Below are 18823 nucleotides of genomic sequence, written 5' to 3'. Positions count from 1 at the left end.
TTCCCAGGTAAAATTCTCCAATTCTCCCAGCCAAACACTGTGCTCCAGCACATGAGCATGCATTTATGCTGATTAAGCACTGGTTTTATCATCAGAGTGTGCATAATCAAGTGTATTTGACTCAAAGACAGAAGCATAGGTTGGTTTACTCAGTTAAAAGCTTTGATCTGGCAACTGCAGATATTAGGTAATGCTAAAGGTATCCCCCAGATCCTGGTTTACTTTTAGTCTCTAAAGCAGTATGCTCAGGGGAGGCAGAAATTTCCTCAGTGGCACTAACAGAACATTTAGTTCCTGAGATCTAGAGAAGCCTTCTTCTTCCTATTGGCTTTGTTTCTTTGTATGACCATGCCTTGTTAGTCTGACACAAATGTGCTTGTAAGTACTCATGCTATCCCATGTAACTATAAAATTTACAAGCATCACTGGCTGCCTTAACCCAAGACTAAACACTAGCTGCAGGCTGCAGGAGCTTTGGTGAGATGTACTTAGAAGAGGAACTCTGCTCTATGGTGGGTGAAGTCAAAAGAGGTAATAAACAAAATTGATTCAGAGATATTTTAAATATTCCTTTAGGAATCTGTCATCCAAGAAATTGAAAGAGTTACAAGACTGTGTTCTGTCCAAATAAAAGCTTCAAGGGTAATATGAAATTTTTATGACTGTCAACTTGAAATCTGCGTAGTGACTTAACTATAATCCTCAAAATTACTGATCAACTTTATTTTGCCCAGTCAGCTACTTGCTGGGATGCAAAATGAGGAATCGTGTGGGTGAGAATAAACAAAAAACTTATTGCAAAATCAAAGCGTGCAACTGCAGAAGCAAAATACCTTTTTACATTCTGTTTTTAACAGTTATTTGTTATCTTGCTCTTCATTTTGGTCTTGCCAGTTATGTTTTCCTGCTTTGTGTTACCTTAAAAAGCAAAACAGTTATGCTCTCTGCCCAATTTTTTAAAGCATTTGCCACATTCCCAGCTGTTACAAGAAATTTAAGCATACAGATTGGTTTACTCAGGTGTTTCGGCTAACAAAGGTCAAGAGGATTGGGCTATAAATACGTAAATCATTAATTGCAGTGTGTGTTCCTTTTACTGAGTTGCTGAGAATTGCACAGGAGAACAGAGATTATGTGTTTCCCTATATGCTGCTGTTCTCCCTCAGAACCTGGGTTAAATCTGTCTTGTGAAAAGATGTCATCTGTTCAGTTACATTGGTTGCTTCTGTCAGACGCTTGAGCATCAACAGAGGAATAATGCCACACAGAGCTTTCAGTGAAGGGAGTTCTTGGTTCTCTCAGAGAGCAGAGTCCTGGTATAAAGGGCTATAATACCTAATACTGTCAGAATGTCACTCTGTTGTTTTGTCAGATGCTTCAGTACACAGACATGGCAAGCGACTTCAGGCAGATTTGTGAGATGAGAGCCTCAGGTGACTGATGCCATAGCACTTCTTCACACATGAATAGTCCCACCAAGTTCAGTGGGAATGTTCCATAGCTTAAAGTGAAGCTTGTGATTTCTTAGTTGCATATTGGTGTCTACCTGAGAATGCAGTAAGTAAATACATATGTCTCCAAAACATGCTTGCAAGTTACGGGGCAGACTTGCTGCTGTAATAGTGTGGTACCCTCTGAGATAGATGTTATGTGAATCTAGGATGGTCCTAGCTGGTGCAGCCCAAGGGCTTTTCTAATTGCAGTGGCTTGTTGCTGAGCACATTCACACAATATTAACAAGGGTCAGGCCTTGGACAACATTGGCAGGGCAATGTTGCATTCAACATGCTCAGTTTCTGAAGAGAAGTCTGGGCATATTCTGGGCATACCCATCAACAGCTACTACTGAAGAGGAAACAGTTAGTATGCAAGGTACCTTCTTACCAGCCAATGAGATTGGTACTCAAAGAGTACTTGGAAAGGCAAGCAAGGAAAGCTTAAAGAGGCAAAAGTTGCAAAGTATCTCATTTTGGAATTGGATGTGGAAGAGGCAGTAGTTAGAGCCACAGTATTGTTTTGGCATCCAAATAAAACTAGCAGCCTTTGACTCTATGCCAATTCAGCACTGGGTGTGAAACTTTTGGCAGTTTGCCTCAGCTTCACAGCATTTTTAGGTCTGGAGACAGACAGAGAGAGTGAAGGAGACTTGAGTATTCAGAAGAGTTTAGCAGTCTAGTTTCTGTTTCTCTTTTCTACTTACAAGAAACTATTCATGCCGGTTGGGGACTACAGAAACCTATCTTTCAAGGATCTGGTTAGGAAACAACCCACATTCCCCAGTTCTTTAAAAGTAGTATTTAAAAGTGTTAAAATGGATTTTGTCTTCCCTTTGCACAAAAATTACTGACAAAGAAATAAAGGTATTATCAGTGGTGATTTTCAGGAAGTGAGCTTTCCTTCCAACTTGAAACACCAAACTTTCATTTTAATAGTCAAGATTTTTTTAATGCCTTCCCAAAACATCATAAATGCTCAGAGTATCTGGAAACAAATGGTCACAGCTCCTAAAACAATTAGGAAAAAAAAAAAAAAAAAAGAATCTTTGGTGTTTGCACCATGAATACTCTACATCAGGATGCTTAATCTGATGCTTCAGTTACAATCATTTTAGATTCAAGGGCTGAAATAATTTTCCTTGTGCTTGTGGGAATGACTTGAGACAAGTCAGATGAAATTCTTATATATGTACACTGTAAAATCAGAAGAACCCTCACAGATCAAATAACCCTGTTTACAAAAGTACAAGTTAATAGGAGCAAAAGTATCTTTAGGATTCTGATAGTCACAAATGTTGAGAGGGAGTGACTCAGGGCAAGCAGCTGCCCAGGAACAAAGGGCTGGGCTTCACAGAGGCAAGGATGCTAACCTTGGTCACAAGCATGTGGGAGGACTCCACTGACAGCTTCCTTCTTTGTACTGTCATGCGTACAAGTACACTGATGTCAGTGCTTGTAGTACCTACTTTTATTGCCATCTGCTGTCCTATTCCCTATTCGCTATAGGCAGCACGACCCAGTCATTTGCCATGCTGTTTATTCTAGCATCACTGTGGGAAAGAGTGCCAGTCATGACTGTGCTGCTTCAAGGCAGTGATCCTGCAGGAAGATATCATGCCATTGCTGAGAGCAGCAAAGTATCCTACAGCCCACCAGTACATATGCCTCTTTTTTTCCCACGCTGACTTGGAGGAGGAGGCAGAGCAGTGGAGACGTTCATTTCTCCATGTTGGCAAACCCTATATACGCTGTTTTGTACTATTCACGCTTTTTTGTTCCTCTCCATATCCTGAATAGGATTAACAAATGGGAGTTTTTCCTTTAAGCTTCGGTGAACTTTACTAAGATACTCGGAAACTGCGTCAGAAGTTTTAAATAGTCTTTCTCATTGGTGGTTCTCTTTGGCACCGTAATTTCTCGTCTTAATAGAGGCAGTTTGTCACTGACAGCTCTAGTTCTGTATCACCATCACAGTGTGTGACATATTAACTTTCAAACAAGCTAGAGGTTTTATTTGCTGTCACAGATCTCTTTAAATATTGACCTCCTTAAACATTAAACATTACGGACAAACACACCAGAATTGATGATGCAGAGACTGGAGAATAAATTACTGTTTAAACCGTGGAATGTGCAGCATGACAATTCAGAGCAGCTGTCACGACCACCTCAGCCTATGCTCTGCAAAGTGGTCTCACCAGCTGAGATGCTGATGGTAACAGTGGTTTCAGACTTACTTCAGGAAGCATTATTATGCAATAAACATACCGATGAATTGCTTTGATGACTCCAGATTAATCTCTTATCATCTCATCCTCGGCTCTGTAGAGTTATTTGTGAAAAACGAAGTGTCATTGATCACCTGGACACACCAAAAATGGAAGTATGTGACTCGAAAGGTTTAAAATACCAGTAGCAGGGCTTATACCTCATTAATTTCCTCTCTAGGTATTGGCCAAATTTTGGGTTGTTGAAGTCTCAGTGGCATGAGTCTGTATTGCATCAGGGGGCTTGTCTGAGTCCATTCCCGAGTTCGTTGAGTCAAGCACCTTGCCTGAAGAGGGAAGTGCAACATCTAAGCTATTTCCACCTTTAGTCTGATTTTTCCTGCTAGGTCTGTCCCCTTTTTACTAGAGGTAGTAATAAACAAACAAATAAATACGCCTGTTACTGTTTTTTGGAACACTGTAAAAAATGCCATAAATATATGGTGTACACCAGATGTGTTTTACTTCAGCTCAGAAATAATAATTTGGTATTTGGCAAGCAAGCTTACTCATAATCAGCTAAGAGGACTTTTAACAAGGGAAGAATTCATCAGACTACATCCAGATTGTGCACTGATTGCAAAATGTACAACTGATGACCTGCCTTTCAAAAACCATGTTTCTACATTATATTTTAAGTGAGATTAAGAATGCAATTTTGAAGCAAACCTCCTGATTGCTTCCATATGCCACTCTGTGGTTGACAGTGCAGAGAGATCTTGAAGCATATGGTCTGGATTACTTGCAGGTAACGGTAGCCCAGAAGATGGACTTCTGGAATGCTCCTCAAGCGCTCCAGCCTCTAAAAGGTTTTGAGTTCATAGATCAGAGCAGAACTAGTCTGAAATAAAGCCTAATTAAATTAATAAATTGTGGAATATCCTGTTTTTCAGTACCAGCTGTTTTGCTCTGCAGATCCATTCCTACTGCATTACCATACTCGCTGATATATAAATAGCTCAAATGATCTTGGCTTGTTTGAGTTAGACCTCTGCCTCTGGTATTCAATTACCATCCATCTGGATTTCAACTAGCGTACTGCTTTGGGTAGGTGTTGACTAATTCACAAATCATTTACCAACTGAGAAAAAAAAAATAATTAACAAAAAGAAGTCTATGGTATAGAACAGAAATGTCACTTCTCTCACACATTTTTTCTTCTGCTACTGTAATACATGTGAGGGAAGCACCAAGAACCAGGGCTTCCAGATACAGGTGGGATTAAGTTCAGATTTTTTAGGTCACTGTTATTTCATTGACTTCAGCAGACAAATAACCACACAGATGAAGATCTGGACAAATAGTATTTTGCTATAGGCATGATTACATATTGAAAACCTAAGGGTAAATTTTAATGACTACAATAAGGACAGAACAAAAACCAAGACCCACCCAGCTATTTTGTGCTCTTTGCTACAAGCCTTAAGTTTTACTACATTAGTGAGGAAAGGTTGGAAGGATCCCTGCTGTGAAAGCAAGTGCTAAAGAAAACAGCAGCTTCACCTCTCATAGCTCCACAGAATCTGAGCCAAAATCCTACTTTTTAGGCTTCTCTCTGGGAGATAGATGTCTGCAAGCACATATTCTCAGAGGAGGCAGTATTTAGAAATTATTTCTGCCTGAAAAGTTTACATTCATTTCCTCCTGTGTGAGCAATCATGTGTGAATCTGCTTTAAATTAAGAACATGTATTATACCTCATCATTCTGAGGAGGTTTATCCTAGCCTGTGCTCTAACTAGCAGTATTCCCCTCAGCAGAAGTTGCAAGCTAGTTCTCCACCTAAAGATTCAAATACGTTTCTTAAACTTCCAAATCCTATTCCTAAATGAAGACTGATACACAGAAAAAGCCCTGGCTACCTAGAAGAATCAATTTGTGTTTGGGAAAAAGGTCTCTTCTTGGCACCTGAAGTTATTTAGATGCCTTCCCAATCACCCTTTTCTGAAGACTTTAAGGTTCTGTGTGGAGAAATCTAATATATTGGGAGATTTTGGAAACATCAGCAGGTATCTTATTCTTTTTTTTCCATAAGAAGCAACACTGATGCTTGCCCAGGAAGTATCTCAGTGCTGTTAGGTCTCAGCATTTCAGAGAATGTATTTCTTCTCCCATCACAAAAGACTTGCAGACCTTCCTACCAAGTGCACTTGGAAGTAGGGAATGTGACTGCTATAAAGGTAATGTTGTCGAGTGTACATAAACTGGAATTTTACTGAGGCTGGTTGTATTTTAAAATGTAAGTAAAAGGTTACACTCTGCTTAACTGACCTTAAAGGACCTTCAGATAAAAGACACAGGTTTATTCAGCTGTAAATCTGTTCAGAAAGGCATAGCAATGGGATAACTGTCTGAAGGGGAACTGTTGATCTAACTTTAGATAACTGCTGAAAATGATTTTCCTGAAAACACAACAATTATGGAAGAGACTTACACCCTGCCAAGGAGGGTTAACTGGAATGCAAGAAGATGCCAGAAGGCTAAAAAGCCCAGATTGTTGTATATGAGCATAAAGCAGTTTATCCTATAAAAATACTAACACAGGGCCTAGGCCAGAAAGTCTTGGGTTGAATTTTCATGAGAGAATTTGGGCTTCTAGCCATCTCTGAGTAGCTTGAAAACAGTGGTGTTGCTCTTGAGTATGCTGGATAGGGGAAAGGTACTAACAATTTTCCCACCATTTCTGGTGGAAGTTAAAATCCAAGACAAGTTACCATAAAATCAGCAGATATGTTGGCAGCTTTAGCCAATATTAGTTTTAACCCAAAAAAGTTTGAATATTCAGTTTTGCAAGTCTTATTGTACAGTTAAAGATAACTGCTCCACTTCTGCTGCTCTTTAGTCACCACCCATACCACATCATTGAGACTATCCTGTCTTATAGCTTTATACACGTGAAAAATATTTTCTTTGTTAATGTGAAACTCTCCATTCACTACTGCATCTAGCAGTACCTAAACCAAGAAGCTTCAAACAAACAAACAAACAAAAACTTTTTTTTTTGCCTCTATGACTGCTACCTTCACTTTACATTTAGGAACACTTCAGTGCAGCAGTGACAACTTTGCCAATTTTGTTGGAGCTGCTCATGGAGGAGAAGCAGAACTTCACACAAAAATGACCAATGGTTCAGCAATGCGTTTGTCTCTCTTTAAACCTAGTAACAGTTCCAATCCTCCTTGTATTTAAAGTCAGGAGTATTCATACATGACTTAATTAAACGGGGACATTAAGCAGAAAAAGACTTTACGTAAGCTTGGTTTACCCACAGCTTTCTACTGGTGCTGCCAAAAAGTAAGGCTGCGCCTGTGACACTGAACGCAGTCAGCATTTAAAAAGGGGAACAGCCCAAAATTCAAATCCTGATTCTCCCTGGTATGGAAATCACTTACTTGGGTTTTCATTCGGCAGAATTTGCAATATATCAGATCTGACTGAAGCTCTGGAAACTGCTCAGTGTTTTGCTAATGTCTCTGAAAGGGAAACTTACTGGAGATGAATACAATGACGTCTGCAAAGTGCTTCATGAATGTGAATAAAAATGCGACCAACCAATTCACACAGCTAAGAAACACTTTTCTAAGGCACATAGCTGCACTGTTGGGCTGCCTGACAGTCAGATCCCGAAACACAAGCTCTCGTCCTGCTGACAAAGAGCATTCAATTTTAAAGAGTTTATGTGGCCAGCTTTCTAGCTGGGAAAGGTTGTTGAAGCATTTTGGTTTTGTTTTTCACACTCTGTCAAAAGATTTTTTGTTTTGCCTTGTGTGCTTTCAAAGGCAGAACAGAAATATTTACAAAGGCACTATTCATGTCATTATTTAACCATTGATTGACACCCCTTTTGCATGCTGGTAAAAACTTGCTGAATTGCAGCTTTGGCTGGAAGGAGCTGATAGTGAAATCGAACACTTCTTCCTCAATTTCAGATATCTGCTTCTTTCAGCAATTCCAAAGGGCCTTTTGTTGAAAAAGTACAGAGCCTCAGAAAGTCAGGCAACAAAGAAAGATTATTCTTTTTCAGTACTTTCCTTGTACATATTTCTACAGGGTTGTGACCTGACCTCTGAACTCAAGGTAGATATTTCTACCATCTGCATCTGTGTGCCATCTTGTAAGATGTTGTTAGTTTCCATTAGTGTTTTGCTTTTTATTACTTTTTTATACTTATATGTTACTATTATGCTTTTATTTTATATACAAATATACTTTTATATAATATATGTTTAAGAATGCATGTATTATTATATATCACATTATTATATCTTTATTTATTTAGGATTTTGGTTTCTCCCACATCACTTCAACGAAAGAAATGTGAAATGCTTGCTCATGTTATGTTTAAAATGTCTGTGGTGGAAGAAAGCAAAGTTAAAAAAAAATCTTGTTTAGTAATGAATGACATTGTTTTCTGTATGAAGGATTGATTTAAAAACTGAAGACATAGGCTTGTACTTCTGGTTTTGCATCTTTTAATAAAATGATTTCAATGTTTTTTAGCAGTATTTATACAAAGCTGCCTAGTAAAAAAAAATCAGTAAAAAGTTTCTATAAAAGTTCTTAAAAGCATTCACTTTTGCATTTTTCTAGTATTTTGATTTCTCATTACTGAATCTCCCAATGTTAAAACATTCTACCGAGTATTGCAACACTAAGATGTTGGACTTTGCCTTTCAGACATGTGGAAACAACTTGGCATTTGCATGGGTTGATGTACTTGGAAGGGTTTCTATTTCAGAGACAGGTAGTGTGAATGTTCGTTCATACAGCAAATGAGACAGAATCAGCCCTAATATTCTACACTGTGAGAATATGCCAGGAATAAAGGTTCTTCACCTCCATCAGTATTTGTGTTGTTTCTCTAAGAGAAATATTTATGTAATTTAGTCACAGAATCACACAATCACAGAATTTCTAGGTTGGAAGAGAGATCAAGATCATCAAGTCCAACCTCTGACCTAACACTAACAAGCCCTCCACTAGACCGTATCACTAAGTTCAACATCTAAACATCTTTTAAAGACCTCCAGGTATGGTGACTCCACCACTTCCCTGGGCAGCCCATTCCAATGCCTAACAACGCTCTCAGTAAAAAAGTTCTTCCTAATATCCAACCTAAAATGCCCCTGGTGCAACTTTATCCCGTTCCCCTCATCCTGTCACCAGGCACATGGGAGAATAGACCAACCCCCACCTTGCTACAACCTCTGTTAATGTACTTATAAAGAGCAATAAGGTCGCCCCAAGCCTCCTCTTCTCCAGGCTGAACAAGCCAAACTCCCACATCCACTCCTCGTAGGACTTGTTCTCCAGACCCCTCACCAGCTTCGTTGCCCTTCTCTGGACTTACTTGAGCACCTCGATGTCCTTCTTGTAGCAAAGGGCCCAAAACTGAACACAGAGCTCGAGGTGCTGCCTCACCAGAGCCAAGTACAGGGGGACGATCACCTCCCTAGGCTTGCTGGTCACACTGCTTCTGATACAAGCTAGGATGCTGTTGGCCTTCTTGGCCACCAGAGCGAGCACACTGCTGGCTCATATTCAGCCAACTATCAAACACTACTCCCAGGTCCTTCTCTGCCAGGCAGCTTTCGAATCGTTCATCTCCCAGCCTGTAGCTCTGCTTGGGGTTCTTGCATCCCAGATGGAGGACCCAGCACTTGGCCTTGTTGAACTTCATGCAGCTGACCTCAGCCCATCGGTGCAGCCTATCCAGATCCTCCTGCAGAGCCTTCCTACCCTTGAGCAGATTGACACATGCACCTAACTTGGTGTCATCTGCAAACTTACTGAGAGTGCACTTGATCCCCTCATCCAGATCATCGATGAAGATATTAAAGAGGACTGGCCCCAGTACCGAGCCCTGGGGAATGCCACTAGTGACCTGCCTCCAGCTGGATTTGACTCTATTCACCACAACTCTTTGGGCCTGGCTATCCAGCCAATTTTTAACCCAACGAAGTGTACGCCAGTCCAAGCTGTGAGCAGTCAGTTTCTTGAGGAGAATGTTGTGGAAAATTGTGTTAAAAGCCTTGCTGAAGTCACAGTAGACCACATCCACAGCCTTTCCCTCATTCACCCAGCGCGTCACTTTGTCATAGAAGGAGATCAGGTTTGTCAAGCAGGACCTGCCTTCCATAAACCCATGCTGAGTGGGCCTGATCACCTGGTTGCCCTGCAAGTGCTGCGTGATGACTCTCAAGATAATCTGCTCCATGAGCTTCCCTGGCACTGGGGTGAAACTAACAAGCCTGTAGTTCCCCAGGTCTGCCCTCCGGCCCTTCTTGTAGATGGGCATCACGTTTGCTAGCTGTCAGTTAACTGAGACCTCCCCTGATAGCCAGGACTGCCGATAAATGATGGAAAGCAGCTTGGCCAGCTCCTCTGCCAGTTCTCTCAGTATCCTCAGGTGGTTCCCATCTGGCTCCATTGCCTTGCGTACATCCATGTGCCATAGCAGGTCACCAACCAAAATGTTTCAGAATATTCTGAAGTTTCAAACAAATGCAAAATAACTGAATTGGTAGAAATATCAAGATGAGAATTTTTAAAAAGAGAAAAACAGTAAAACAAGAATAAAAATCCATTCATAAATACACGATACTTAGCTAACATTTTGACAAAAGTTTATCTGGGATTTTTTCCCCTGGGTGCCCAGTTCTTTTGGCACATTCCTCAGTGTGCAGAACCTGAAAGGGACCTCACCTGCTGCCTTAAGAGCTTTCACCTCTTCACCTATTCCTCTATGACTTGACTCAGAACAGATTTCCATGCACTTCACGTTCTCTTAAACTTCATAACACATTAGAGAACAAAGGACTGTGTCAGTTAGACAGAGGTGCCTTATATCAGCTCTTCACACTGTCTTCTCCCATGTCACTAGTGCCATCAGCCTCTCAACAGTCAAAATGTCTACGGACCTATCACAATTGAACCATTGAGCTCTCTTTCGAAACTGTAACTTAGTACTGTTCTATCAACCTTTTATTATGACCTTGAAGACCACATTTCTCCCATTATAGATTTCAGTCTTGAAAAGAATCAATGAATGCTTGCAAATGTCCTATGGACAAGATTTTGGGAACAAGATGACAGAGAAGAGAGGTTTCAGGAGAAGGAATAGATGTAAACAACATCTTTGTCTTCCACTTTAGATTTTTTCTTACATAACTTAAAGCAGAATGTCTTATAAATGAGAACTATCTGAAGTGCTTCCAGAAAAAAAATAGGAAAACAATCCTACCAAAACAAAACTTTACCTGAAGGTATATAACTATTGCTTTGGTAGGGCCTGTGTACACAAAGTACTGAAGAACTAAAAAAAAAAAAAAAACAACAACCCAACCCGAAAATAAACAAACAAATCCCACAAAATTTTTTGATAGTTTAGAAAGGAAAACCTTTCCCTCTCTGTAAAAGGAAACATTTTCCATCTCCAGATCCTTAAACTAATATTGACGTATGAGCCTTTATTTCAACTTCATATGCATCTAAGTGTTGTGTATATATATATATACATACATATATATCTTTTATATGTAAATAATCAGATATGTAGGCATCAGCTTTTGTAGCATCCCCACTATTCTTTCAAATTCAATGTGCCCTCTCACTCAGGCTTTCCAAATTTATCCTATTCCAAAACTTGACTCCAAGGTTGCTGCAGTAAAGGGTTATTCTAACATCAGAAGCATACTGCTAAAATCAGTATGAATCTTAAAAATTCATGGTGATCTGCACAACATGATGCCTTCAGAAATGCACACCTGTTTTGTCAGCCTAACTAGTGGGCTTTGTCACAAGGGCTGAAGTATCTCTTAAATAGACCTATGTTGTGGTAATAATTCTGGTCAGGTGAGCAAGGCTGTCTCAGAGCTTTGTCTAAACCCTCATACTCTCTTTTGGCCAGTAACACTGATTCACCTTTTTCATGCTTCCATCCCATTTCTGTTTCTTGTTTCCCCAAAATTTGTCCTGCTTTTATCTCCAGACACTGGTGCAGGAAACTTCTTACTGAGTCTTTGCACAGAGCCAGAATGATAAAATTATATCTCATTTTCAACTTTTTGTGCACTCTATTGGAATGGCACTCAAGTTAAGTGCTAAAAATATCCAGCCAGTTCTGTTGAGGCCTTTCAAATTTATGTTACTTTTGGGTATTTCTTCTTCTCCTTGTGTAAGATGGTTGCTAAACATCTTTAACTCTTCCTGTATAAACATGACTAGTCACCGTTTAAACAGCCAAAACTCCATATTTTTCATGAGGTGCCTGGCTAAAAGGAATTTGCAATAAGAATTGACGTAATACTTGTGAAACAGACAGGCAGGGTCACCTGTGTCATGCCAGTGCTTCGCTGTAAAGCGTATCTTTGTGTCAACAGGGCAATGTGACCTGTCCTCAGTTTTGATGCAACAGTACAGGCAGGTTTGGAGAACTACAGTTGGCCAAGGTAGAAATTAGCTTTGTGAGTTTTGTTTGGTGTCAGATGACCAGGACAAACAGAGAGCCTGCATTAGACAAGCAACACCTCTTTTAGGGAAAAAGCAAGCAAATAAATAAAAAAATAAGAAAAACAAACAAAGGGGCCCTGGGCAAAATTCAAGGAAAACAAACAAACAAACAAAAACATTTGAAATGTGCAATGTTTTTGATATATGGACTACATCTACTGAATAAGAAGCAAAAACTAATGTGTGTTCTGAAAAAAGGCCAAATGCTGAGCCTTGACTGCATATGCTTGGTTCTCACTGTAATCAACATTCTGTAAGTGAATATACCCAAGGTCAGAATTCAGTCCTGATCAAAACTCAGATCAATATAGTCATGTGATTTCACCAATTCCACATGAGTGTAATAAAGGAGAATTTAAGCCATCAAATCTCTAATTCTTGCACTTAATTTTTAAGAAAAGTTACAGGGCTTTATGTAAAAGGCTGTTTCAGGAAATGAAAATTGGTGTAAACTGAATAAATGTCTCGTGGAAAAACAAACAAAAAAAGATCTATTTATGAGAGCATAGCTTAATCAGAGTGCAGTTGTAATTCTAAAGGAATTAGACGTGCTAAGAAACCAGGCACTTAAGATACAGTAGAAGATACTGGTGGTTGGATGTAAGTCAGACATGTCACCTCAACTGTGCCATACAACAAAAGGTAAAACAAACAATCTTTACCTGGAAATGTGGATAAAAACTGGACATTGTTAGTTGAATCCAAGAGAAAAGTGAATAAGCAATACTCCAGTCCCTCTGCCACTGAAGAGAGGAGTATTTTTCCTTTTGAAACTGTTCTGCCTTTAGCTGACTTTGCATTGCATCTGTTGTTTCCGTATCTCAGTGTGTTTTCCCTTTATTGAACTCGTACAACAGCAGGTCCCAGGCAACAGAGAGCATGTGTTCATGCCTGGCCAGACACTTGAGGTGTCCATATGATATATTTGGGGTAATTGTAGGCTATTTCAGTATTAAATAATATTTAATTTTTGCACATAGCTGCATTCTGTTTCTGCTGTGACCGTTGTGGCATCGGACTGCAAGAGAACATCACAGTTTCCATCTCACCTTCTGTCCCTTAGGAGAATGGCTATGTGGAGGACAAGGTCCTTCATATAGCTTGAGTTAAACCCCCAGACTGCCTGATCACAGCAAAACAGGGTATGAATTACAGGGCTCTTCTAATTCCATTCACAGAGAAGCCATGCACAACACCTGCTCAAGCTCTGGTCATGCTTCTGTGCATCATATGAAGGCAGCAAGGGAGGAATTTGTGTTTAAAGCAGGAATTGATATTTAAATTTATTCATTGAATATATAATCCATATCCCTTTGCTTATAAGCAGGCATATATATATATACACACAGATACAGTTGTTTGCATGTAGCAATGTCATAAGCTGGCACATCTCTCAATGTAATTGCTTTTGTGAGAAAACCATTCTATCAAAATGTCTTCCTTACCTATTTGTTCAATTTACATTCTTAGAGCAGTCAAAATTACCCCTCAGAAAATCAAAATTTGCTTTTCAGTGAATAGTAAGTTTAGCTGAGATTATAGGTGTCAAGTTAGCACCCTAGAAAGGAGAAAATCAACACAGTCAAGGAAAGGCTGAAATATTAAATGACTCTGAAGTGTTTGGATCTTATGGAACAGTTTTCAAGTTTCTGTCTTTCCAAGTGAAACTGGGGAATTTCTTTTATAATGTGACATAATGTGTACTCTATTTTAAACTGTATTAAGATTTAAAATGTTTTACTACTAAGGGAGAAACGCTAAGACATTAAACAAGCCAGGTTTCGAGTCAAAACCAGATGTAATAAAACCATCTTCCAGCTACTTCTGTGCAACATACCAGCAGGGCCTTTCTTGCTGGCTGCCAGGGTTTATGTTGCATTTAACCTTGAGCTGTTCTGGTTCTTTGGGACATGATTCCACTCCTGCCTTTCTTCATGGCCACACTGTTGTGATGATGCACCAACAATGTGTTGCAGCAATGAAGGTATCTACCAGGACTCCTCAGAATATATCTGGAAATTTTGTTTACAGAGACAACAGGTCTGCCCCTGGAATTGTTCTCTCTTCTTCCTTCCTTTATCCATAGAAAACTTTTGAGACCTCAGTCTCAAGTAGCAGAAGGACTCTCAAGAAAATGTTTTGTAGATTATGATGGCTCTTCATTCTGTGGTACAATTTATTTGTCATTTCAATATCTTCTTCCTTCAATGTCCCAATGGTAACTGCACCATCCTATCTATTTGACTTAAAGAAGGAAGAATTGAAGCTAGCAAATATCAGGTTCCTAAGGAAGTAGATACTTCTCACACACAGCAATGTAAACTTTGATTATGACCACCATTTACAGGAAGTTAGAAAGAAAAGACAGAATCCTGTCAACGTGGTAAATTTCTTTAGCAGGCTCAAGCCCTGAAATAAGATATAGTTAGATGATGTTTGAAAATAATGCTGTAGAAGAGTGGAAGAAAAATCTATACCTCTCCCATACCAGATGTGTTGTTCTGACTATCCATTTAGACAATCCCCTTGGCTTTATCAGAGCTTCTTCACACAATCAAATTCCCCTCTCACAGAGGCAGCCCATGATGCACAGAAAATAAGATGAAGTGGGAGTGAAGAATTTAAGAAAAAAGACAGGAATAAAAATGAGAGAAAACGATACACACAGAGGAAAAAAAAAAAAAGAGAGAGAGAGAGAAAAAAAAAAAAAAAAGACTTTGAGCTAATGCTACATTCCCACAGACCCAAACTAGTGAAAAGTTTGATATAAATTACATCAAGACCATGCTTTAAAAAAAAATGTCTGGCTTATTTGCGCTGCTTTTTCTTCAGTGAGATATTACTTGACAATGTCCAGCAACAAATGTCTCTTAACTTAATCCATATTGGAGTACCTAAAATACAACTGCAGAACAAGGAACATTTCTCAGTGAGTAATAAAACTACTTACCAGAATAAGGTAAAAAGTGAAGAGAGAGAAAAAAAAAAAAAAAAAGATCTAATTGCGACTGTAGTGGAAAAAATGTCTGTGTGGAAAAAGGTAATTTCCTCAGCTGAAAGCCAACCATGAAAGAGGTTTGAAAGAATGGAAAACAGAAAACAAATTCCTGTGAGTTGAATTGACATTGAGCCCAGCAAAGGAAAGCAATTTCAAAGTAAAGAAAACAAGGAGTTTGGAGCCAGAACATGACTAAACAACATCACAGAGTTTTAGACCCCAGCTAGCCCAGGCACTTCTGATCCTAGGCACCTCTTAGAAGAACAATCTGTTCCCTGTTCAACTCAGCAAAGTTCAAGGGAATTTGTGAATGACATCTGGCTCAACTGAAGGGGACCTAACAGGTGTGCAGAACATTATTGCCTTGCTGCAGCCCTTTCCAACCCCCAAAAGAGCAAACACTTGCTGTTAACATCATTAAGGTAGAGAGGCATCAGCACCACTGAATCCAGCTCTGCTCCCATGGGAGGCAATGGAAAAACTCAAATTTATTACAAAAGCACTTGTCTGAAGAGTTTTTCTGAACATCACCACAGTCTTGTTTTTCAAGTCTCCTGTCAATCAGGTTTTACAGTTTTATTATTATTATTATTACTACTACTTATTATTATTACTACTATTATTATTGTTTTGCTCATATTACCATTCTGTAAAAGAATTCAACTCTATCAGGAACCTTCCTGTACAACAGTAGATTACCATCTCAGCCATAATTTTTTCCTGAGATGAAATCATGCCTGTTCATTGTCTCCACGTAGGAAAAGGTCATGTGTGCCTGAACCCTTCTCCATTTTTCCTAATTCAGGTGTAATAATGCTTGCTGAAAGAAGTAGTGTCTTGGTTTGTACAAGTTTCTTTTTTACTAACTTATGAGTTAGGCTTTGTTTTTACTAACTTATGAGTTGTAAAAATGAGTTACAAGACCCACCCTGTAGCAAAGACCCCTCTTTGTGATTTTTATTACGTGGTTGTATTCTTTGTGTCTCACATTTCCATGTGAAGATCATCTGAAAAGGTGATGCCAAAGGAGGAGCACAGGGAAACTACAGACAATTCTGGAAGAGACAGTCAACCTGAGAAGTTTAAGGCAGCTGGCCTGTGAAGCCATGTGCCAACGCACAGGTAGCTAGTAAGGAATCTGCCCAGGAGATGTGCCAACAGACCTACAACATCCCAAAAGCATTTAAAAAGCCCAGTGTGGACCTCAAAACAGTGGCCTAGTGAGTGTTCTGCATTATCTATCAGTGCTCCACTACTGAAAAAGGAAAATTCTTGATACACACAGGATTCATTCAAATGAGATGGCTTTAGGAGATACCGTCTCCTTTAATCCATGATGTCCCCACCCTTGTAGACAAGGCTGTGTACTTTGGACCTTAACAGGAACTTCATTTCCTTACTAAACAAAAATAAATCTCTTCTCAGCACTCTTGATGTTTGGTATAAACTATTTGCATCACAATAACACAGGTAGCAATAATATTGATAAATCAGCACAGTTTTAACTGTTAAGCCATTGTACTTTCACCAATCAATAACTCAACATATTTTCAAAGGTAACATTTTTTTCTGAGTCCTACAATGAGTCTTACATAGGAAGAACTTATGGGATCCTAGACAGCAATTACTGTCAGTTGGTTGAAAAATATTTAAAAAAATCCTTTTAGAGCTCTTTTGTCTAAGAGGCTCTGATCTTAAACCTTGTGATTACTGCCAGTGGGACAGTTTTGTCCAAGATAATCACCTTTTCTTCCGTGTTGCATGGTTCTTCATGTATGGCTGTTTAAATTCTTCTTAGTTGAATATGTAATCACATCCATGATCTGAGAGCATGAGGTAGTATATAGATATATCCACATGTTAACTTAATGTACCGCTCCTCATTAGAGACATGAGAAAGAGCAAGCTGAAGCAGCTTCAAGGGCATTATATTTCCTAAGAACAAGGTTAGAGCATCTGCAACAGCTAGTAGTTCCAAGCTGTCATACAGAGAGCAGACCTGGTACAACACCAAATTGTTTTCTTCTTTCCCATCCTAAATCTGAGTGATACAGCTAATGGTTGTTTCTCTATTTATTGATACAACTTGACTGCCATCTTCCCTCCCCACTCTGCACCAAGAACAGCTGAGAGAATGCATAGCTGCTCATGAACTCAGGTGATTTACCATTCCACATCTAACATAAATTTGGCACCAGTTTCAGTTTGTCTTAATGTGCCAGGCTGCAGACTGCAGTGATTCAAAAGCGGCTTCAGCTGACCCTGCAGTGAGGCTCTGGTCTTTGAAAAACAGATGTGCAGATGGATAGCTGGAGGCAGTCAAGGCTTAGTCTGTCCATTTTAGATCACTGGTGAGTCACGGTCCTGAGTGTTCCTCACTGAATTGCACAAATGTTTTCACAGAGCTAAGTCTGGGGAGCTGGCAGCCCAAGTCTTTTAAGTCTCTCCGTAACACGGTATAACTGGCTCTGAACAGTGGTTGTAAGCCCAAGCTCATGGTGCTTTGAGCATGTGGTCATTTGCCATCACTTTATTTTTTTATTTTTATTCTTTCAAGTGACAGTAAGATAACTTTTTCAGCTATTCAAACAGAGACAATTAGCCATTTCAAAGAAATAGCTTTCAATTGATGTGAGCATTGAATGTAGTAACTGAGGTGAGCATTTAACACTGCAGTGACTCTTTAACTCACTCATCTACTTCGGATGATCTCAAAAGCTGCCCTGCAGGTGAGAAGATGAAGACTCCAGAGGCATTCTGCATGTCAATATTTGGATCTTGTTTTGCCTAGAGCCAACTGTTTTCCAAAACACCACCTTTAGTTTAGTATGAGTCTATGGAAAAATTTTTCCATTTGTTTTGAACCATTTTAAGCTCTGTGGAAAAGACCTGCACAAGTGTTTGGGACTTTCTGATGATGAAAGATGTTTTTATTGAATATTATGATTGTGACTTCAGAGTCAACAGCTAACACAAAGTATTAGTGTTATTTCCATTGGGAATGAGCTTTCCCTGTGAAAGAGCATTTGATATTTCCAGACCTTAGCTCAACCTTTTAGTCTTACAATAGAAGTACAAGGCAACTTAGTTATAGACACTTTGTAAGAATATTTACTCTCCTTATATTTTAGTTCTCCATGGAAGATGATGGTATTTCAGATAGCAATAGAAATACAGACTAGCTAAATGGATTGGAAATGAGAATGGGGTATGCTACACTTATGCACAGCTGTCTGCCCCATATGACAGAAAGTCACTAACTTCACTGTGCCTCAGTTTGCTTTCTATTGAAGGACTTAACATTACTCCCCTACCAGAGTGTTGATATGGTAAGAACAAATAGTTCTAAGAGCTGAAATGCTGCAGCAGATTAGGCTACATAAGTAGTTTAAGTATAACTCAAATTGTTTCATATATCAGTCTAATTCATAAATACCTGGCATGGTATCTACCCATGGAAGGATGGCATTAGCAATACCACGTTGTGTGTGAGATGGCAGCAATAATTTACTTTCATGTACTTCATTAAGGACCTCGAGTACTTTTCCTGCT

Source organism: Anas platyrhynchos, chromosome Z (genome assembly GCF_047663525.1).
Source record: "Anas platyrhynchos isolate ZD024472 breed Pekin duck chromosome Z, IASCAAS_PekinDuck_T2T, whole genome shotgun sequence".
NCBI lineage: Eukaryota > Metazoa > Chordata > Aves > Anseriformes > Anatidae > Anas > Anas platyrhynchos.
This window is presented reverse-complemented; position numbering follows the sequence as displayed.